General features: G+C 38.9%; 1 protein-coding gene and 1 pseudogene across 1 annotated transcript in view; both read right to left on the bottom strand.

The window, feature by feature from the left end:
* The window catches only part of LOC126059889 (interferon-induced protein with tetratricopeptide repeats 1-like), an 87600-nt gene that overhangs the window by 16305 nt on the left and 46687 nt on the right, over positions 1–24608 (bottom strand). The window lies entirely within an intron of this gene.
* LOC126059994 (interferon-induced protein with tetratricopeptide repeats 1B-like) overlaps positions 4768–24608 on the bottom strand; it is a 94841-nt pseudogene continuing 75000 nt past the window's right edge.

Here is a 24608-nt window from a genome sequence, read left to right as displayed (position 1 = left end):
TTTAATTTGCATTTCTCTAATGGCTAATGATGGAGAGCATTTTCTCATGTATCTGTTAGCTGCCTGAATATCTTCTTTAGTGAAGTGTGTGTTCATATCCTTTGCCCACTTCTTGATTGGGTTATTTGTCTTTTTGTGGTTGAGTTTTGACAGAATCATGTAGATTTTAGAGATCAGGTGCTGGTCGGAGATGTCATAGGTGAAAATTCTTTCCCAGTCTGTAGGTGGTCTTTTTACTCTTTTGGTGAAGTCTTTAGATGAGCATAGGTGTTTGATTTTTAGGAGCTCCCAGTTATCGGGTTTCTCTTTGTCATTTTTGGTAATGTTTTGTATTCTGTTTATGCCTTGTGTTAGGGCTCCTAGCGTTGTCCCTATTTTTTCTTCCATGATCTTTATTGTTTTAGTCTTTATGTTTAGGTCTTTGATCCACTTGGAGTTAGTTTTTGTGCATGGTGTGAGGTATGGGTCCTGTTTCATTTTTTTGCAAATGGATATCCAGTTATGCCAGGACCATTTGTTAAAAAGACTATCTTTTCCCCAATTAACTGACACTGGTCCTTTGTCAAATATCAGCTGCTCATATGTGGATGGATTTATATCTAGGTTCTCAATTCTGTTCCATTGGTCTATGTGTCTGTTGTTGTACCAGTACCAGGCTGTTTTGACTACTGTGGCTGTATAATAGCTTCTGAAATCAGGTAGAGTGAGGCCTCCCACTTTCTTCTTCTTTTTCAGTAATGCTTTACTTATCCGAGGCTTCTTTCCCTTCCATATGAAATTGGTGATTTGTTTCTTTATCACCTTAAAAAATGACATTGGAATTTGGATCGGAAGTGCATTGTATGTATAGATGGCTTTTGGTAGAATAGACATTTTTACTATGTTAAGTCTTCCTATCCATGAGCAAGGTATGTTTTTCCACTTAAGTATGTCCTTTTTAATTTCTTGTAGTAGAGCTTTGTAGTTTTCTTTGTATAGGTCTTTTACATCCTTGGTAAGATTTATTCCTAAGTATTTTTTCTTCTTGGTGGCTACTGTGAATGGTATTGATTTGGTTATTTCCTCTTCGATGTTCTTTTTGTTGATGTAGAGGAATCCAAGTGATTTTTGTATGTTTATTTGATAACCTGAGACTCTACCAAACTCTTCTATTAGTTTCAGTAGTTTTCTGGAGGATTCCTTAGGGTTTTCTGTGTATAAGATCATGTCATCTGCAAATAGAGATAATTTTACTTCCTCCTTGCCAATCCGGGTGCCTTTTATTTCTTTGTCTAGGCTAATTGCCCTGGCTAGGACTTCTAGCACGATGTTGAATAAGAGCGGTGACAAAGAGCATCCTTGTCTGGTTCCCGTTCTCAAGGGAAATGCTTTCAGGTTCTCTCCATTTAGAGTGATATTGGCTGTTGGCTTTGCATAGATGCCCTTTATTATGTTCAGGAATTTTCCTTCAATTCCTAATTTGGTAAGAGTTTTTATCATAAATGGGTGTTGGACTTTGTCAAATGCCTTTTCTGCATCAATTGATAAGATCATGTGGTTTTTGTCTTTTGTTTTATTTATGTGATGGATTACATTAATGGCTTTTCTGATATTAAACCAGCCTTGCATACCTGGTATAAATCCCACTTGATCGTGGTGAATTATTTTTTTGATATGTTGTTGTATTCTATTGGCTAGAATTTTGTTGAGGATTTTTGCATCTATGTTCATGAGGGATCTAGGTCTGTAATTTTCTTTTTTTGTAATGTCTTTACCTGGTTTGGTATCAGGGAGATGGTGGCTTCATGGAATGAGTTGGGTAGTATTCCATCATTTTCTATGCTTTGAAATACCTTTAGTAGTAGTGGTGTTAACTCTTCTCTGAAAATTTGGTAGAACTCTGCAGTGAAGCCGTCCGGGCCAGGGCTTTTTTTTGTTGGGAGTTTTTTGATTACCGTTTCAATCTCTTTTTTTGTTATGGGTCTATTTAGTTGTTCTACTTCTGAATGTGTTAGTTTAGGTAGGTAGTGTTTTTCCAGGAATTCATCCATTTCTTCTAGGTTTGCAAACTTGTTAGAGTACAGTTTCTCGTAATAATCTGATATGATTCTTTTAATTTCAGTTGGGTCTGTTGTGATGTGGTCCTTTTCGTTTCTTATTCAGGTTATTTGTTTCCTTTCCTGTATTTCTTTAGTCAGTCTAGCCAGTGGTTTATCAATTTTGTTAATTTTTTCCAAGAACCAGCTTTTGGCTTTGTTAATTCTTTCAATTGTTTTTCTGTTCTCTAATTCATTTAGTTCAGCTCTAATTTTTATTATTTGTTTTCTTCTGGTGACTGATGGATTCTTTTGTTGCTCACTTCCTCTTTGTTCAAGTTGTAGGGACAGTTCTCTGATTTTGGCTCTTTCTTCTTTTTGTATGTGTGCATTTATCGATATAAATTGGCCTCTGAGCACTGCTTTTGCTGTGTCCCAGAGGTTTTGATAGGAAGTATTTTCCTTCTCGTTGCATTCTATGAATTTCCTTATTCCCTCCTTGATGTCTTCTATAACCCAGTCTTTTTTGAGGAGGGTATTGTTCAGTTTCCAAGTATTTGATTTCTTTTCCCTAGTTTTTCTGTTATTGATTTCTAGTTTTATTGCCTTGTGGTCTGAGAAGATGCTTTGTAATATTTCGATGTTTTTGACTCTGCAAAGGTTTGTTTTATGACCTAATATGTGGTCTATTCTACAGAATGTTCCATGTGCGCTAGAAAAAAAAGTATACTTCATAGCAGTTCGGTGGAGAGTTCTGTATAAGTCAATGAGGTCAAGTTGGTTGATTGTTGTAATTCGGTCTTCCGTGTCTCTGTTGAGCTTCTTACTGGTTGTCCTGTCCTTCTCCGAAAGTGGTGTGTTGAAGTCTCCTACTATAATTGTGGAGGTGTCTATCTCACTTTTCAATTCTGTTAATATTTGATTTATGTATCTTGCAGCCCTGTCATTGGGTGCATAAATATTTAATATGGTTATGTCTTCCTGATCAATTGTCCCTTTTATCATTATGTAGTGTCCTTCTTTATCGTTTGTGGTGGATATAAGTCTAAAGTCTATTTTGTCAGAAATTAATATTGCTACTTTTTTGCTTATTGTTTGCTTGATATATTTTTTTCCATCCTTTGAGTTTTAGTTTGTTTGTGTCTCTAAGTCTAAGGTGTGTCTCTTGTAGGCAGCATATAGACGGATTGTGTTTCTTTATCCAGTCTGAGACTCTCTGTCTCTTAATTGGTGCATTTAGTACATTTACATTCAGCGTAATTATAGATAAATAAGTGTTTAGTGTTGTCATTTTGATGCCTTTTTATGTGTGTTGTTGACAATTTCATTTTTCCACATACTTTTTTGTGCTGAGACGTTTTTCTTATTAAATTGTGAGATCCTCATTTTCGTAGTGTTTGACTTTATGTTTGTTGAGTCGTTACGTTTTTCTTGGCTTTTATCTTGAGTTATGGAGTTGTTATACCTCTTTGTGGTTACCTTATTATTTACCCCTATTTTTCTAAGTAAAAACCTGACTTGTATTGTTCTGTATCACCTTGTATCACTCTCCATATGGCAGTTCTATGCCTCCTGTATTTAGTCCCTCTTTTTGATTATTGTGATTTTTTACATATTGACTTCCATGATTCCCTGTTATGAGTATTTTTTTTTTTAATTAATCATAATTTGTTTTTGTGATTTCCCTATTTGAGTTGATACCAGGATGTTCTGTTTTGTGACCTTGTGTTGTGCTGGTATCTGATGTTATTGGTTTTCTGACCAAACAATATCCTTTCGTATTTCTTGTAGCTTTGGTTTGGTTTTTGCAAATTCTCTAAACTTGTGTTTATCTGTAAATATCTTAATTTCGCCTTCATATTTCAGAGAGATTTTTGCTGGATATATGATCCTTGGCTGGCAGTTTTTCTCCTTCAGTGCTCTGTATATGTCGTCCCATTCCCTTCTTGCCTGCATGGTTTCTGCTGAGTAGTCTGAACTTATTCTTATTGATTCTCCCTTGAAGGAAACCTTTCTTTTCTCCCTGGCTGCTTTTAAAATTTTCTGTTTATCTTTGGTTTTGGCGAGTTTGATGATAATATGTCTTGGTGTTTTTCTTTTTGGATCAATCTTATGTGGGGTTCAATGAGCATCTTGGATAGATATCCTTTCGTCTTTCATGATGTCAGGGAAGTTTTGTGTCAGGAGTTCTTCAACTATTTTCTCTGTGTTTTCTGTCCCCCCTCCCTGTTCTGGGACTCCAATCACCCGCAAGTTATCCTTCTTGATAGAGTCCCACATGATTCTTAGGGTTTCTTCATTTTTTTTAATTCTTTTATCTGATTTTTTTTCAGCTATGTTGGTGTTGATTCCCTGGTCCTCCAGATGTCCCAGTCTGCATTCTAATTGCTCGAGTCTGCTCCTCTGACTTCCTATTGCGTTGTCTAATTCTGTAATTTTATTGTTAATCATTTGGATTTCTACATGCTGTCTCTCTATGGATTCCTGCAACTTATTAATTTTTCCACTATGTTCTTGAATAATCTTTTTGAGTTCCTCAACAGTTTTATCGGTGTGTTCCTTGGTTTTTTCTGTAGTTTGCCTTATTTCGTTTCTGATGTCTTGAAGCATTCTGTAAATTAGTTTTTTATATTCTGTATCTGATAATTCCAGTATTGTATCTTCATTTGGGAAGGATTTTGATTCTTTTGTTTGGGGGGTTGTAGAAGCTGTCATGGTCTGCTTCTTTATGTGGTTTGATATGGACTGCTGTCTCCGAGCCATCACTGGGAAACTAGTTTTTCCAGAAAATCCGCTAAAGAAAAATGCAGTCAGATCCCTATCAGAATTGCCTTTGGGTTACAACCGCTACCTTGTTCCCTGTAAGGATGAAAGTCTGAGATTTGGATTATATATGCTTGGCTGTAGCTGGTTCTGTGTTTTTAGTCCAATTAGGGGTGGATTTTTGGTCCCTGGGGTTTTTTGTTGTTGTTGTTGTTGTTGTTTTCTCAGGCTGAAAGAGTGGGTTAGGAAAAGACCAAAAAAAAAAGGGGGAAAGAGCAAAGCCGCCGCGGAGCCGGAGCCATTATCCCTCTGGCTCAGGCAATTCCAATGTTAATGAAGCTGCCTGGGAAGGGTGGGGGAGGGATCAGAGAGATAGGAGAGTAGCACCTCAGAATATAGCCAGAGTTGCTTGTCTTGCTTGGAATGACTATTATATCTGAGATTCCCGCGGGGCGTGTCACCTATGTGTGCTGGCTGTGTGGAGATTGCCCCCGGGGGTCTGGCCCTCTGAAGCCCCCCGCTGCCAGTCTAAATCCTAGCGTGAAGGTTCCCCTGCTGGGATGCTTTACTCCCGGCTCCAAAATCAGTCGCTGCCTCCCGGGACTTCTCGTCCCGCCAGCCGTCGCCGAGCCGCCCCTGCGGATCGGCTGGGCCCCCTCCCGGGGTGAGTTCAGGGGAGTGGAGCAGCTCTCTGTGCTTGTGCCGTGCCAGCGCCCAGTCAAAATCCCGGCGGGACGGTTCCCCGGCTGGGACGCTACTCTCCCAGCTCCAAGACCAGTCACTGCCTCCCGGGGACTTCTCCCACCGGCTGCGTCGTCACGCCGCCCGTGCGAACCGACTGGGCCCCCTCCCGGGGTGAGTTCAGGGGGTAGGGCTGGGCCCCTTGTTTGCACCGTCAGCTCCCCTGGGCTCTGCCCTAAATCGGGCGCCAAAGGTTACCTGACTGGGACGCTGGCTCCAGGCTCTGAAAACAATCGCTGCTTCCCCTTATTTGTTCGTTTTCCGTCTCTAAATCTGTGTTTATTGTTCAGGGTTCGTAGATTGTTATGTACTTGATCGATTCGCTTGTTTTTCCGAGTCTTTGTTGCAAGAGGGATCCGAGGTAGCGTCTCCCTAGTCTGCCATCTTGGCCCCGCCTCCTCTTCTGTCAGGACCAGCTTTTTCAGTGACTGATAAGTTGTGATAAGCCACTTTACCTGTAGAAGTCACAGTTTCCTTAGTGGATAAACAAGTGAATTGGGATAGATTAGTGAATCTCAACTGTCACTGCACATTAAAATCAACAGGGAGGTTTAGGAACCCCGGTGGTGCAGTGGTAAAGAGCTCACTCCTTGGAAACCCTATGGGGCAGTTCTAGTCTGTCCTGTAGCTTTGCTATGAGGTAGAATTGACTCAACAGCAATGGGTTTGATTTTTTCAGTTTAGGGAGGCTTAAAAAAATAATGCTAACTAGCCTCACCCCAGACCAGTTAGATACGTCTCTGAGAATGGACCCCAGCCTCAGTATTAAAAAGAAATCCTCAGCTGATTTTAATATACACTTGGGCTGAACTGCCCCTATGTGTCTGTCAGTTTGTCCTATTGTGGGGTCTTGTGTTTTGCTGCGAATGCTGGAAGCTATGCCACCAGTATTCAAATACCAGCGGGGTCACCCATGGTGGACAGGTTTCAGCTGAACTTCCAGAATAAGGCAGACTAGGAAGAAGGACCGGGCAGTCTACTTCTGAAAAGAATTAGCCAGCGAAAACCTTATGAATAGCAGCAGAACATTGTCTGCTATAGTGCCAGAAGATGAGCCCCACAGATTGGAAGGCACTCAAAGGATGACTGGGGAAGAGCTGCCTCCTCAAAGTAGAGTCAACCTTAATGAAGTGGATAAAGTCAAGCTTTCAGGACCTTTTTGCCCTTTTCATCCCAACATTTTATAATGAAATTTCAAACATAGAGAAAAAATGAAAGAATCATATAAGAAATACTTACATGACCACCACCGAGATTCTATGTTTTTATTATATTTGCTTTATCACTTACCTATTTGTACTATCAATTTATATTTGTTGTTGCATAACAAGGCAAGCTGTAGACATTAGTGCAATTAATCCTTAGACATTTCAGCATGTATATATGGATTGCTTTTTTTTTATTATTATTATTTTTTTTGTCCCCCAAGCAATGACTCTCCCTCTCTCCCTACTTCCCACCCCTGGTATGGACTGCCTTTTTTTTTTCTTTTTTTTGCAGTTTCCTGAGAAATTAACATGACAATGACCTATATAGCCCTTTTTCATGTCCCGTCTTTGGATCTCCTTCCAGATATGTTCAGGTTTATGTTACCCGATTCAAATCATGTCTACTCACAATAAATATATTCTGTCACAGTAATTTTGGGGGTTTCACTACACATTTAGGTTTTTGACAGACCTTATATCTGTATCTCTTTTTTCCCCATATTGAACTTCTTTTTCCAAAGTTCACCCATGTCATAACATGTATCGGAGCTTCATTTCTCTTTATGGATGGGTACTACTCCATTGTATGGATATACCACATTTTGTTTTTCCATTCACCTGCTGATGGGCACTTGGGTTGTTTCTACCTTTTTACTATTGTGACTAATGCAGCAATGAACATTGGTATACATGTGTTTGAGTTGCTCTTTTCAATTCTTTTTGGTATATACCTAGGAGTAGAATTACTGGGTAGGATGGTAATTCTAAGTTTTAACTTTTTGAAGAATTGCCAAAATGAACCGTTTTACATTTGGCTGCACTATTTTACATTCTATGTAGATTTCTTTTAAAATATACATCTTGACGTTATAATTAAGAAACATACTTACATGGTTCCAAAAATAAATACAAAGAAGTATAGTTTAGATTGCTGTCCTTTCTTTCCTTTTCCCTGCCCTCCCCCGATAGGTAACTCTTATAAAATGTTATTTATCCTTTGATTATTTTTATTTTAACATCCTGTTGCTGTTGAGTCAATTCCAACTCATAGTGACCCTATAAGACCAAGTGGAACTTCCCTGCAGGGTTTCTAAGGCTGAAATTTTCAGGGAAGTAGCCCTGGTGATGCAGTGGTTAAGTGCTTGACTGCTGACTGAAATCTCAGTATTTCAAACCCACTAGCTGCTCCCCAGGGGGAAAGAGGTGGCAGTTTGCTTCTGTTAAGATTACGGTCTTGGAAACCCTATGAGACAGTTATACTCTGTCCTAGGGTTGCTGTGAGTTGGAGTTGACTCAATTGCAAAGGGTTAATCATCATGGAAGAACACTTCCACATCGTCCTCCTATGGAGGTGCTGGTAGGTTCGAACTACCAACCTTTTGGTTATTGTTGTTGTTCTTGGATGCCGTTGAGTGGGTTCTGACACACAGCAACCCTATGTACAACAGAACAAAACACTGCCTGATCCAGAGCCATCCTCACAATCATTGTTATGCTTGAGTGTATCGTTCCAGCCACTGTGTCAATGTCTTCCTATTTACGCTAACCCTCTACTTTTTTTTTTTTTCTACTTTACCAAGCATGATGTCCTTCTCCACAGACTGATCCCTCCTGATAACACGTTCAAAGTGTGTGAGACTAGTCTTGCTATCCTTGCTTCTAAGGAGCATTCTGGCTGTACTTCTTGCAAGACAGATTTGTTCGTTCTTTTGGCAGCCCATGGTATATTCAATGTTCTTTGCCGTCAGGGCCAGGGCTTTTTTTTTGTTGGGAGTTTTTAAATTACCTTTTCAATCTCTTCTTTTGTTATGGATTTATTTAGTTGTTGTACCTCTGTTTGTGTTAGTTTAGGTAGGTAGTGTGTTTCTAGATATTTGTCTATTTCTTCTAGGTTTCAAATTTGTTCAAGTACAGTTTTTCATAGTAATCTGATATGATTCTTTGAATTCCAGTTTGTTCTGTTGTGATATCGCCCATCTCATTTCTTTTGGGTTATTTGCTTCATCCCCTGTTTTTCTTTTGTCAGTTTGGCTAGTGGTTTATCGATTTTGTTAATCTTTTTAAAGAACCAGCTTTTGGTCTTGTTAACTCTTTCAATTGTTTTTCTGCTCTCTATTTCATTTAATTCTGCTCTAATTTTTATTATTTGCTTTCTTCTGGTGCCTGAGGGTTTCTTTTGTTGCTCTTTTTCTATTTGTTCAAGTTGTAGGGATAATTCTTTGATTTTGGCCCTTTCTTCTTTTTGGATGCGTGCATTTATTGCTATAAATTGACCTCTGAGCACTGCTTTAGCTATATCCCAAAGATTCTGATAGGAAGTATTTTCATTCTCATTTGATTCTATGAATTTCTTTATTCTGTCCTTAATTTCTTCTATAATCTAGTTGTTTTTAAGCAAGGTGTTGTTCAGTCTCCACGTGTTTGATTTCTTTTCCCTGCTTTTCTGTTATTGATTTCTAGTTTATGGTTTTGCGGTCAGAGAAGATGCTTTGTAATATTACGATGTTTTGGATTCTTTTAAGGCTTGCTTTTGTAACCTAATGTGTGGTCGATTCTATAGAATGTTACATGTGCATTGGAAAAGAAAGTATACTCGTCTCCTGTTGGGTGGAGTGTTCTGTATATGTCTGTGAGGTCAAGTTGGTTGATTGTGGCATTTTGATCATCTGTGACTTTACTGAGCTTCTTTTTGGATGTTCTGTCCTTCACTGAAAGTGGTGTGTTGAAGTTTCCTACTATCATTGTGGAGCTGTCTATCTCACTTTTCAATGCAGTTAGAGTTTGTTTTATGTATCTTGAAGGCCTGTCATTGGGTACATAAATATTTAATATGGTAATATCTTCCTGGTATATTGTCCCTTTAATCATTATATAATTTGCTTCCTTATCCTTTGTGGTGGATTTAACTTTAAAGTCTATTTTGTCAGAAATTAGTATTGCCCCTGCTGCTCTCTTTTGATTGTTGTTTGCTTGATATATTTTTTTCCATCCTTTGAGTTTTAGTTTGTTTGTCTTTAAGTCTAAGGTGTGTCTCTTGTAGGCAGCGTATAGACGGATCCTCTTTTTTAATCCATTCTGCCACTGTCTATCTCTTTATTGGTGCATTTAGTCCATTTACATTCAGCATAATTACAGATAGGTATGAGTTTAGTGCTGTCATTTTGATGTCTTTTTTATGTGTTGTTGACAGTTTCTTTTTTCCACTTATTTTTTTTGCGCTGAATAGCTTTTCTTTGTACATTGTCTTTTCCTCTTTTTCATTGTTGTTGATTTTGTTTTTGCTGAGACTTTATGTTTTTCTTGTATTTTATTTTGATGTGTAGGATTGTTAGTCTCCTTTATGGTTACCTTATTATTTACTGCCATTTTTCTAGGTTTAAACCAAACTTTTATCTCCCTATATCACCTTGACTTCCTCTCCATATGAAAGATCTGTGACTACTTATTTTAGTCCCTCTTTATTGATTTCATGTTGTCATCTTTTACATAATGATATCTCTGTTTCCATTTTGAGCATTTTATTTAATCTTGATTTATTTTTGTGATTTCCATATCTGGGTTTATATCTGGTTTCTCTGTCCTGTGTTCTAATCTTGGGTTGTTATCTGATGTTATTGATTTTCTAGCCAGAGGACTCCCTTTAGTATTTCTTGTAGTTTTGGTTTGGTTTTTGCAAATTCCCTAAACTTCTGTTATCTGGAAACGTCCTAATTTAACCTTCATATTTGAGAGACAGTTTTGCTGGAAATATGATTCTTGGCTGGAAATTTTTCTTCCTTCAAGGCTTTATATAAGTCATCCCATTGCCTTCTTGACTGCATGGTTCCAGCTGAGTAGTCCAAGCTTATTCTTACTGACTCTCCTTTGCAGGTGACTTTTTGTTTATCCCTAGCTGCTTTTAAAAATTCTCTCTTTATCTTTGGTTTTGGCAAGTTGGATTATGTCTTGGTGATTTTCTTTTGGGGTCTACCGTGTATGGTGTTCAATGACCGTATTGGAGATAGATATCTTCTCATCTTTTGTGCTATCAGGGAAGTTTTCTGCCAGCAGAGCTTCAACAATTTTCTCAGTATTTTCTGTTTTCCCTCCCTGTCCTGGTACTCCAATCACTCATAGATTAAGAGTCCCACATGATTCTTAGGGTTTCTTCATTTTTTAAAAATTCTTTTATCTGATTTTTCTTCAAATATGTTGGCGCCAACTATTTTATCTCCAATCTCACTAATTCTGACTTCCATTTCCTCAGTTATGCTCCTCTGACTTTCTATTGAGTTGTCTAATTCTGAAATTTTATTGTTAATCTCCTGAATTTCTGATTTCTGTCTCTCTGTGGATTCTTGCAGGCTATTAAATTTTGCATTCTGCTCTTGAATAACCTTCTTAATTTCCCTGACTGCTTTATCTGTATGTTCCTTGGCTTGTTCCTGCTTATTGCATGATCTCCTTCCTGATCTCTTGAAGGGTTCTGTATATTAATCTTTTGTATTCTGCCTCTGGTAGTTCCAGGAATACCTCTTTATCTGGAAGATTTCTTGATTCTTTGTTTTGGAAGTTTGTTGAAGTGATCATGGTCTGCTTTTTTGTGTGATTTGATATCTACTGTTGTCTCTGAGCCATCTATATGTTATTGTATTAATTTATGTTTGGTTACTCTGTCCTAGGTTCTTGTTTTGTTTTCTTTTGATATACCCAAATAGGCTCCTCATGTGAGCTAAGTTGATTACTGGAGCCTTTGAAGTTCTAATATCCTGTCACCAGATGGCTAGAGCTGTTACCAGGTATATGAATCTAGGAGTCCATTCACTTTTCTTAAATGGATTCAGCTCAGGTGTCCCAGTAGTCAGTCACAACGTGTGTTGTTCAGACTCTCACCTATGGTCTTAGAGGAGTAGTGGTGATTGGTTTATGCACAGGTTGCTGGTTGCAGCAGGGGGTCACACTCTGAGCAAGGAAAGGTGCTGACAACCTTCCCCCGAGTGTCTGTGAGGAAGGCATGTCTCTGTTCTCTAGAGCGCACAGGTGGGTGGGCTCTGCAGCTGTACCATAGGCACCCAATGCTTTTAACTGTATGGACTGGTAGGCACCACTTATCCTCAGACCCCTGTTGTGGGTAGCTAGGTGATATGGGTGAAGCCACCAGTCCTCAGGCCCCTGATGTGGGTAGATGAGGACTCTGCTTAATATGCAAAGCGGTGTCAAAGTCAAAAACCCACCTCTCCACCACACAGATGAAATAGTTAAAGTCAGACCTCAGACACATACACCCTTGCAATGTAACAGGAAGGGTCTAGCTGCTGAAATGTGGCCACATGGGTCCATGCAAGGGTGAAAGGCATTCAAAGTCTGGTGACCACTTGTGCTGCAGCCTGAGCTGCTTCTGCCCTAAGTTCCCAGTTTACTGGAGCTGGCAGATTATTTTATCCCCTTTTGTTAGTTTGTTCCTTCTCCAAGGCCAGGAGAATGGCTCAGGGTGTGCAGCAGAACCTATCTCAGGCCCAGGGAAATTGACTGTCACTGGAGCTGGCTTGAGGCAGAGGGAGGAGGGATCAGATAAATGGGAGAGAGTTCTTTTGAAAGGGGAGCTGTTAGATCCGCATGGTAAATTAGAAGCAATCACTTATCTTGTGCAGAGAGCGCTGTTTTTCGATGATTCCAGAGGCGTGAGTAGACACTGTGCCACTGGTTGTCTGTGGGTAAGGAAGCTGTGTCCTGAATGCTACCACCAGCCCCGCCATGCTCACGCCCGGGGATTGGGGCTGAGGGGCACCGGTTCCCACTGAATCAGGTCCGGCAGTTCCTTGCTACTCCTGAACCATCTCTCCCTCCCCCTGCTGCTCAATCTGATTTCTTAACTTTGCCTTTGATGTTCAGGGCTGCTAGATTGTCATATATATAATCGATTCACTTGTTTTTTCGGGTCTTTGTTGTGAGAGGAACCACTGGAAGCGTCTGACTACTCCACCGTCTTGGCCCTGCCTCCGGTTGTGAGTATTTTGGTTTACTTTTTCTTGAGATGTAATCCATACTGAAGGCTGTGGTCTTGGATCTTCATTAGTAAGTGTTTCAAGTCCTCTTCACTTTCAGCAAGCAAGGTTATGTCATCTGCATAACACAGGTTGTTAATGAGTCTTCCTCCAATCCTGATGCCCTGTTCTTCTTCTTATAGTCCAGCTTCTCAGATTATTTGCTCAGCATACAGATTGAATAAGTACAATGAAAGGATGCAGCCCTGACGCACACCTTTCCTGCCTTCAAACAACGCAGGATCACCTTGTTCTTTTCGAATGACTGCCTCTTATCTATGTACATGTTCCTCATGAGCACAATTAAGTGTTCTGGAATTCCCATTCTTCACAATGTTATTCATAATTTGTTACGATCCACACAGTGGAATGCCTTTGCAGAGTCAATATAACACAGGTAAACATCTTTCAGGTATTCTCTGCTTTCAGTCAAAATCCATCTGACATCAGCAATGATATCCCTTGTTCCACATCCTCTACTGAATCTGGCTTGAATTTTTGGCAGTTCCCTATCAATGCACTACTGCAACTGTTTTTTTGAATTACCTTCAGCAAAATTTTACTTGCATGTGATATTAGTGATGTTCTTATATAATTTCAACATTTGGTTAGATCACCTTTCTTTGGAATAGGCATAAATATGGATCGCTTCCAGTCAGTTGGGCAGGTTGCTGTCTTCCAAATTTCTTGGCATAGATGAGTGAACACTTCCAGCACTGCATCTGCTTGTCAAAACATCTCAGTTGGTATTTCATGAATTCCTACAGCCTTGTTTTTCTCCAAGGCCTTCGGTGCAGCTTGGACCTCTTCCTTTAGTACCACAAGTTCCTGATTATATGCTGCCTCCTGAAATGGTTGAACATAGACCAGTTCTTTTAGGTACAGTAACTCTGTGTTCTCTCCATCTTCTTTTGATGCTTCCTGTGCTGTACACTATTTTGCCTATAGAATCCTTCACTATTGCAATTTGAGGCTTGAATTTTTTCCTCAGTTCTTTCAGCTTGAGAAATGCCAAGCGTGTTTTTCTGTTTTGGTTTTCTAACTCCAGTTCTTTGCACATATCATTATACTTTACTTTGTCTTCTCATGCTGAGTTTTGAAATATTCTGTTCAGCTCTTCTACTTTATCATTTCTCTCTTTCGATTTAGCTACTTGACATTCAAGAGCAAGTTTCAGGGTCTTTTGTGATATCCATTTTTGTCTTTTCTTTCTTGCCTGTCTTTTTAATGAGCTCTTGCTTTCTTTGTGTATGATGTCCTGGATGTTATTCTATAGTTTGTCTGGTCTTTGGTCATTAGTGTTCAACTTGGAAAATGTATTCTTGAGATGGTTTCTAAATTCAGGTAGGATATACTCAAAGTCATACTTTGGCTGTCGTGGACTTGTTCTAATTTTCTTCAGCTTCAACTTGAACTTGCATATGAGCAATTGATGGGCTGTTCCATAGTCAGACCCTGGCCTTGTTCTGACTGATGACATTGAGCATTTCCACCATCTTTTTCCACAGATACAGTCAATTTCATTCCTGTGTATTCCATTCAGCGAGGTCCACGTGTATAGTGGCCCTTTATGTTGTTGAAAAAAGGTATTTGAAATGAAGAAGTTGTTGGTCTTGAAAAATTCTATCATGCTATCTCTGGCATCATTTCTATCACCACGGCTATATTTTCCTACTACCAGTCCTTCTTTTTTGTTTCCAGCTTTCTCATTCCAATCACCAGTAATTTTCAATGCACCCTGATTACATGTTCAATCAATTTCATACTGCAGAATTTGGTAAAAATCTTCATTATCTTTATATTTAGCCTTAGTGGTTGGTGTGTAAATATGAATAATAGTTGCATTATCTAGTCTTCCTTGTAGGCCTATGGATATTATCCTATCACTGACACCGTTGTACTTCAGGATAGATCTTGAAATGTTCTTTTTCACAATGAATGCAATGCCATTCCTCTTCAATTTGTCATTCCTGACATAGTAGACCATATGATTGTTTGATTGAAAATGGCCAATACCAGTCCATTTCAGCTCACTAATGCCTAGGATATCAATGTGTATGTGTTCCATTTCTTTTTTGACAGTTTCTGATTTTCCTAGATTCATATGTCGCACAATCCAGGTTCTGATTATTAATCGATGTTTTCAGCTGTTTCTTCTCATTTTGAGTCATGCCGCATCAGCTTGACTCCATTCACGTCATTAAGGTTGACTCTGCTTTGAGTAGGCAGCTCTTCCTGCATCATCTTTTGAGTGCCTTCCAACCTGGGGGGCTCATTTTCCACCACTATATCAGACAATGTTCCACTGTTATTCATAAGGTTTTCACTGGCTAATTCTTCTCAACGTAGAGCACCAGGTCTTTCTTCCTAGTCTGTCTTAGTCTGGAAGCTTAGCTGAAATGTGTCTGCCATGGATGACCCTGCTGTATTTGAATACCAGTGGCATAGCTTCTAGCATTATAGCAACTCACAAATCCCCACAGTACAACAAACTTGACAGATGCGTGGGGGAACTTTTGGTTAATGACTCAAAATGAGAAGAAAAAGCTGCAAACACACATTAATAATTGGGACCTGGAATGTACGAAGTATGAATCTAGGAAAATTGGAAATCGTCAAAAATGAAATGGAATGCATAAACATCAATATCCTAGGCATTAGTGGGCTGAAATGGACTGGTATTGGCCATTTTGAATTGGACAATCATATAGCCTACTGTGCTGGGAATGACAACTCGAAGAGGAATGGTGTTGCATTCATTGTCAAAAAGAATGTTTCAAGATCTATCCTGAAGTACAGCGCTGTCAGTGATAGGGTAATATCCATACGCCTACAAGGAAGACCAGTTAATATGACTATTATTCAAATTTACACACCAACCACTAGCACCAAAGATGAAGAAATAGAAGATTTTTATCAGCTGCTACAGTCTAAAATTCATCGAACATGCAATCAAGATGCATTGATAATTACTGGCAATCGGAATGCGAAAGCTGGAAACAAAGAAGAAGGACCAGTGGTCGGAAAATATGGCCTTGGTGATAGAAACAATGCCGGAGACCGAATGATAGAATTTTGCAAGACCAATGACTTCTGCATTGCAAATACCTTCTTTCACCAACATAAATGGCAACTATACACATGGACCTTACCAGATGGAACACACAGAAATCAAATTGACTACATCTGTGGAAAGAAACGATGGAAAAGCTCGATATCATCAGTCAGAACAAGGACAGGGGCTGATTGTGGAACAGACCATCAATTGCTCATATGCAAGTTCAAGCTGAAACTGAAGAAAATCAGAGCAAGTCCATGAGAGCCAAAATATGACCTTGAATATATCCCACCTGAATTTAGAGACCATCTGAAGAATAGATTTGACGCATTGAACACTAGTGACCGAAGACCAGATGAGTTGTGGAAGGACATCATCCATGAAGAAAGCAAGAGGTCACTGAAAAGACAGGAAAGAAAGAAAAGACCAAGATGGATGTCAGAGGAGACTCTGAAACTTGCTCTTGAATGTCGAGCAGCTAAAGCAAAAGAAAGAATTGATGAAGTAAAAGAACTGAACAGAAGATCTCAAAGGGCGTCTCGAGAAGACAAAGTAAAGTATTATAATGACGTGCGCAAAGAGCTGGAGATGGAAAACCAAAAGGGAAGAACACGCACAGTGTTTCTCAAGCTGAAAGAAATGAAGAAAAAATTCAAGCCTCGAGTTGCAATAGTGAAGGTTTCCATGGGGAAAATATTAAACGATCCAGGAAGCATCAAAACAAGATGGAAGGAATACACAGAGTCATTATACCAAAAAGAATTAGCTGATATTCAGCCATTTCAAGAGGTGGCATATGATCAGGAACCGATGGTACTGAAGGAAGAAGTCCAATCTTCTCTGAATGCATTGGCAAAAAACAAGGCTCCAGGAATTGACGGAATATCAACTGAGATGTTTCAACAAACAGATGCAGCGCTGGAGGTGCTCACTTGTTTATGCCAAGAAATATGGAAGACAGCTTCCTGGCCAACTGACTGGAAGAGATCCATATTTCTGCCTATTCCCAAGAAAGGTGATCCAACTGAATGTGGAAATTATAGAACAATATCACTAATATCATATGCAAGCAAAATTTTGCTGAAGATCATTCAAAAACGGCTACAGCAGTATATCGACAGGGAACTGCCAGAAATTCAGGCCGGTTGCAGAAGAGGACGTGGAACCAGGGATATCATTGGTGATGTCAGATGGATCCTGTCTGAAAGCAGAGAATACCAGAAGGATGTTTACCTGTGTTTTATTGACTATGCAAAGGCATTCGACTGTGTGGATCATAACAAACTATGGATAACACTGCGAAGAATGGGAATTCCAGAACACTTAATTGTGCTCTTGAGGAACCTTTACATAGATCAAGAGGCAGTTGTTTGGACAGAACAGGGGGATACTGATTGGGTTAAAGTCAGGAAAGGTGTGCATCAGGGTTTTATTCTTTCACCATACCTATTTAATCTGTATGCTGAACAAATAATACAAGAAGCTGGACTATGTGAAGAAGAACGGGGCATCAGGATGGGAGGAAGACTCATTGACAACCCGCGTTATGCAAATGACACAACCTTGCTTCCTGAAAGTGAAGAGGACTTGAAGCACTTACTAATGAAGATCAAAGACCACAGCCTTCAGTAGGGATTACACCTCAACATAAAGAAAACAAAAATCCTCACATCTGGACCAATGAGCAACATCATGATAAATGGAGAAAAGATTGAAGTTGTCAAGGATTTCATTTTACTTGGATCCACAATCAACAGCCATGGAAGCAGCAGTCAAGAAATCAAAAGACACATTGCATTGGGCAAATCTGCTGCAAAGGACCTCTTCAAAGTGTTGAAGAGCAAAGATGTCACCCTGAAGACTAAGGTGCGCCTTACCCAAGCCATGGTATTTTCAATCACATTACATGCCTGTGAAAGCTGGACAATGAATAAGGAAGACTGAAGAAGAGTTGACGCCTTTGAATTGTGGTGTTGGTGAAGAATATTGAATATACCATGGACTGCCAAAAGAGTGAACAAACGTGTCTTGGAAGAAGTGCGGCCAGAATGCTCCTTAGAGGCAAGGATGGTGAGACTGCGTCTTACATACTTTGGACATGTTGTCAGGAGGAATCAGTCCCTGGAGAAGGACATCATGCTTGGCAGAGTACGGGGTCAGCGGAAAAGAGGAAGACCCTCAATGAGGTGGATTGACACAGTGGTTGCAACAATGAGCTCAAGCATAACAACGATTGTAAGGATGGTGCAGGACCAGGCAGTGTTTCATTCTGTTGTGCATAGGGTCGCTATGAGTCAGAACTGACTCAACGGCACCTAACAACAACAACAACATCACATCACAGTTTATTTACCCACTGCCCTCTTGATTGACTTTTGGATTTTTTCAGTCAACAGAGCCAACTCATACAGAGGGCAGTCAAATCACATATATGGTAAAACTATATAATTTTTAAATTTTATGGAGAATCAATAGCACATCTAAATGATACATTTCTTGTAATCATCACACACGCATGTATGCACACATCTAGTTTTGGTCTAATAGTGAATTTCTAGTGGATCTCTAGGTTCTCTCTGGAAAAATTACTGTGAACTGTAATAAAGGTGTATCCTCACTGTGCTTTAGAGGAAGAAGAGGGTTTCCTAATTGTGTGAAAAATTTCAGGGAGAGAGAGAGTTTTGAGCTTCTGTTTAGCAGCTCTCGGGGCTCTTCAAAACTGGAAGATGCTAAGAAGATAACATAATAAACCCCAAATCTCCAGGGAATTCTCTCTCTCTCTCTCTCTCTCTCTATGTGCACTTGGTTACGCTCTCTTTTCTCCAAGTGCCTACACTTTTATTTCTGGATTTGAAAGGACTTCCTCTTACTAACTCAAGAATTTATTTTGTATTAGGACTGTTTGCATCCCGTTTTGTCTTTCCTTGTCAGTTCTGTGTAAGAATGGAAAATCCTCTTTGCTTGGAAACCGAGAAGAAAAAAACCAAACTCACTGCCTGACATCAAGTCGATCCTAACTCAGCAACCCTATAGGACAGAGTAGAACTGCCCCATAGAGTTTCCAAGGAGTGCCTGGTGGGTTCAAACTGCTGAACTTTTGGTTAGCTGCCATAGCATTTAACCTCTGCGCCACCAGGGTTTTGTTCTGTTCTGTTTCGTTTGTTTTCTTTTTCTTTTTGTGGTTTAGGACCCCCTTCTACCCAGGCTGTATTGCATGGCCTGAGAGCCACTTGCCTGGTCTTCGCATCCACACTAGTGGGATCCCCAGGGGCTTTTCTTATTTTTATTTCTTTATTTCTTTTTATTTTTCTCCATTTCTCGGCATCTCATCTCTCCACTCCAAAGACAAGTTCCCTTAGCACTCTTTTTTTTTGTTTTTGGCTCCTGTTTCTTTCTCCTCTCTCTCTTCTTTCCCATACACATCTTATCTCCACACATCAGAACCTCCCCCCTCCTTCCTGCCTACCTGCACCATGCACTGAACATCACACACCTGAGGAGCACAGGCACGGTCTACTGGAACCTGCCCTGCACTGATTCCTAGCTCACCCAGTCAGTCCTAGTACGTGCCACAAACAACCCATCCCAGCCCTCCCCTTCAGCTGGACCTAGCCTGATGCACCATAGCTGAGTGACTACCCTTGCTCATTAGACAAGGAGGTGAAAAATACCTCCCCAAAGACAAGTAAACAACAAAGAACACACAGCCCACCTGTTCAGACATAACCAAATAAAAAAGCAGGATGAAACAAACAAATCTACAATCAATAAAAGAAGAAAATAACTACTGAATGTCCTGAAGACAGCTGACAATATCAAAACTTATAAAAAAAAAAAAAAAAAAGCAGGATAAGATGGTTCCAGTAGGCGTCCAAAATAAAACACCAGATGACTTTCCAGTAGAAAAAAAGGCCCTAGAACTACCTGACAGTGAATTCGAATCTCTAATATTCAGAGCTATCCAAGAGTTGAGCAAAAAGCACACAAAAATGAGGAAAAAAAGCAGACAGATGCATGGAAGATACAGGCCAAAAAAAAAAAAAAAAGGAAGAATTCAGGAAAATAATACAAGAAGAAAATGCCAAAATAAATTCACAACTAGAAATCATACAAAAACAACAATTAGAAATACAAAAGGTAAACAACAAGATTTCAGAAACGGACAATGTCATAGAAGGGCCGAGGAGCAGCTTTGAGATGATGGAAGACAGGATCAGCAAAATTGAAGGTAAACATTTGGATACAACTCTGTTTGAGGAAAAATCAGAAAAAAGAATGAAGAAACCCTGAGAATTATGTGGGATGCAATCAAAAGTAAAAACTTGCAAGTGATTGGAGTTCCAGAATAGGGGGAGAAAACGGAAAACACAGAGAGAATCATTGAAGTATTGCTAATAGAAAACTTCCCTAATATCATGAATGTTGAAAAGCTGACCATCCGAGAAGCTCAACGAACTCCATATAGGATAGACCCCAAAAGAAAATCACCAACGCATATCATAAATGCACTCGCTAAAACCAATGACAAAGAAAAAATCCTGAGAACAGCTTGATAAAAACAAAAAGTCACGTACAGAGGAGAAACAATAAGACTAAGCTCTAATTATTTGGCAGAAACCATGTAGGCAAGAAGGCAATGGGATGACATATACAAAACCTTGAAAGAAAAAAATGCCAACCAAGAATAATATATCCTGCAAAACTCATTCAAATACGATAGTGAAATTAGGACATTTCCAGATAAACAGAAATTAAGGGAATATGTAAAAAAACCAAACCAAACTTACAAGAATTGTTAAAGGGAGTCTTTCAGTTTGAGAACAAACAACATCAGACCACAGCCTGAATCTAGGATGCAAGATGGTACCAGCCAGACACCAACCTAAGAAATGAACTCTCGAGGACTATCGAACACCAAAAGAAGTACAACAGGGAATCAGAGAGGTTAATCTGTAAATAACAACAACATTAGAACAATAAAAGAGGGAACGAACAGCGTAGGTATAGAACTTCCTAATGGAGAGGAAGGCAAGGCAATACCAAGTAGTAATAAAAAAAATAGACTGGTTCAAATCTAGGAAGATAAGGGTAAATTTCAAGGTAACCACAAAGAAAGTTAACAAACCTACTCATGAAAATAAAGAAGAAAAACATAAAGTCTCAGTAAAAACAAAATCTACAAAAGCAAAAGAAATAAAAACAAACAAAAGTAATTCAGCACAGGGGAGTAAGAAGAAAAAAGAAAAAGTTGCACCACCAAAACAAAACAACAAAAAAAAACACTACAAAATGACAGCAATCAACTCACACCTATCAATAATTATGATGAATGTAAATGGCCTAAATGCACCCATAAAGAGACAGAGAGTGACAGAATGGATTAAAAAAACAGGATCCATGAATATGCTGTCCACAAGAGACACACCTTAGAAACAAAGCCATAAATTTATCAAAAATCAAAGGATAGAAAAAAAAAATTAAGCAAACAGCTACCAAAAAGATCAGGAGTGGCAATACTAATCTCAGATAAAATAGACTTTAAAACAAAATCCACCATAAAAGACATGGAAGGGCACTATATAATGATTAAGGGGACAATCCATCATGAAGACATAACCATAATAAACATCTACACACCTAATGACAGAGCTGCATGATACATAAAACAAACTCTAACAGCATTGAAAAGAGAAATTGACAGTTCCATAATAATAGTAGGAGACTTCAACACACCACTCTCGGTAAAGGACAGGACATCTAGAAAGAAGCTCAACAAAGATACAGAAGAGTTAAACGGCACAATCAGCCAACTTGACCTCATAGACATATATAGAATACTCCACCCAACAGATGAAAAGTACACATTCTTTCCCAACGCACATGGAACATTCTCCAGAATAGATGACATCTTATGCCACAGAGCAGCCCTCAACAAAATCCAAAACACTGAGGTAATACAAAGTACCTTCTCTGACCACAAAGCCATCAAGATAGAAATTAACAGGAAGAGCAAGAAAAAAAAAATCAATTAAATGGAAACTAAATAACACTCAGCTTTAAAACCACTTGGTAACAGAAGAAGTCAGAGATGGAATCCAAAAATTCCTAGAATCAAATGAGAATGAAAACACATCATGACAAAACCTTTGGAACACAGCAGAGGCAGTCCTCAGAGGTCAATTTATAGCAATAGATGCACACATCAAAAAAGAAGAAAGGGACAAAATCAGAACATTAGCTACACAACTTTAACAAATAGAACAGCAAAAAAAGCCCACAGCCACCAGAAGAAAAGAAATAACAAAGATCAGAGCAGAAATAAATGAAACAGAGAATAGAAAAACAATAGAAAGAATCAACAAAACCAAAAGTTGGTTCTTTGAAAGGATCAACAAAATCGACAAACCACTGGCCAAACTGACGAAAGAAAAACAGGATAGGATGCAAATAACCCAAGTAAGAAATGAAATGGGGGATGTTACGACACCTAACTGAAATAAAAAGGACCATAACAGAGTATTATGAAAAACTATATTCCAACAAATTTGAAAACCTGCAGGAAATGGACAGATTTCTAGAAACACACTACCTACCCAAACTAACACAAAATGATGTTGAAAATCTGAACAGACCCATAACAAGAGAAGAGATTGAAAGGTAATAAAAAAAAAACTACCCTCTTCCCCCCTAATAAAGCTCTGGCCCGGGTGGCTTCACTGGAGAATTTTACCAAACATTCAGAGAAGAGCTTACACTAGTACTACTCAAACTATTTCAGAACAGAGAAAAGGAAGTGATGCTTCCAAATTCATTCTATGAAGCCAGCATAACCCTGATACCAAAACCAGGCAAAGACACCACAAAAAAGGAAAATTGCAGACCAATATCTCTCATGAATATAGATGCAAAAATTCTCAATAAACTTTAGCCAGTAGGATTCAGCATCAAAAAAATAATACACCACAACCAAGTTGGATTCATACTAGGTATGCAAGGATGGGTCAACATTAGAAAATCAATCAACATAATCCACCACATAAATAAAAGTAAAGAAAAGAATCACATGATCATTTCAGTTGACACAGAAAAGGCATTCAACAAAGTCCAACACCCATTCCTGATAAAAACTCTCAATAAAATAGGTATAGAAAGGAAATTTCTCATCATAACAAAGGGCATCTATGAAAAAGCAATGGCCAACATCAATCATTCTTAACAGAAAGAGACTGAAAACATTCCCCTAGAGAACAGGAACAAGACGAGGATGCCCTTTATCACCACTCCTGTTTAACATTGTGCTAGAAGTTCTAGCTGGAGCAATAAGGCAAGAAACATAAATAAAGGGCATCCAAATTTGTAATGAAGAAGTTAAACTGTCTCTATTTGTGGATGATGTGATACTATACATACAAAACCCAAAAGACTCCACAAGAAAATTTCTGGAACTAATATAAGGATTCAGCAGAGTAGCAGGATACAAGATAGATATACAAAAATCAGTTGGATTCCTATACACCAGTAAAGAGAATGATGAAAAGGAAATCATGAAGACTGTACTGTTTATAATAGCCCCTAAAAAAAATAAAATACTTGGGGATAAATCTAACCAGGGATGTAAAAGACCTATACAAAGAAAACTACAAAATGCTACTGCAGGAAACCAAAAGAGATCTACATAACCAGAAAAACATACCATGCCCATGGATAGGTAGACTCAGCATTGTGAAAATGACAATTCTACCCAAAATGATTTACAAATACTTGGAAAAAATTTTTGGCTATTACAAATCAGATAAAGGTCTAATCTCTAAAATCTACCAAAAAATCCAACACTTCTACAGCAAAAAGAAAAATAATCCATTTAAAAAATGGGCAAAGGAAATGAACAGACACTTCACCAAAGAAGACATTCAAGGGGCCAGGAGACACATGAGGAAATGCCTGACATCACTAGCCATTAGAGAAATGCAAATCAAAACCACAACGAGATACCATCTCACCCCAGCATTACTGGCACAAAAAAATAGGAAATAACAAATGTTGGATAGGACGTGGGGAGATTGGAACTCTTACGCACTGCTGGAGGGAATGCAAAATGATCCAGCCATTTTGGAAAATGATATGGCACTTCCTTAGAAAGCTAGAAATGGAAATACCTTATGATCCAGCAATCCCACTCCTAGCGATATATCCTATAGAAATAAGAGTTGTCACACAAATAGACATATGGACACCCATGTTCATTGCAGCATTGTTCACAATAGCAAAAAGATGGAAACAACCTAGATGCCCATCAACAGATGAATGGATAAACAAACAAACAAAAAGATGAAAACAACGTAGATGCCCATCTACAGATGAATGGTACATACACACGATGGAGTATTACCAACGATAAAAAACAATGTAGATGCCCATCAACAGATGAATGGTACATACACACAATGGAGTATTACCCAACGATAAAGAACAACGATAAATCTGTGAAGCATCTCATAACATGAATGAATCTGGAGGGTATTATGCTGAGTGAAATAAGTCAATCACAAAATGACAAATATTGTATGAGACCACTGTTGTAAAATCTCATGAAAAGGTTTACACACAAAAAGAAACAATCTTTGATGGTTATGAGGGAGGGGAGGGATATGATCGAAAAACACTAAACAATAGATAAGTGATAACTTTGGTGACAGGATAGTACACAGTTCTGGGGAAGCCAGCACAACCTGTACAAGGCAAGGTCATGGAAGCCCAGTAGATACATTCAAACTCCCTGAGGGACTGAATTGCTGGGCAG

The sequence above is a fragment of the Elephas maximus genome, chromosome 16 (genome assembly GCF_024166365.1).
Source record: "Elephas maximus indicus isolate mEleMax1 chromosome 16, mEleMax1 primary haplotype, whole genome shotgun sequence".
Taxonomy (NCBI): Eukaryota; Metazoa; Chordata; class Mammalia; order Proboscidea; family Elephantidae; genus Elephas; species Elephas maximus.
The sequence above is the reverse complement of the archived record's forward strand: the minus strand, read 5'-3'. Positions and strand labels throughout refer to the sequence as shown.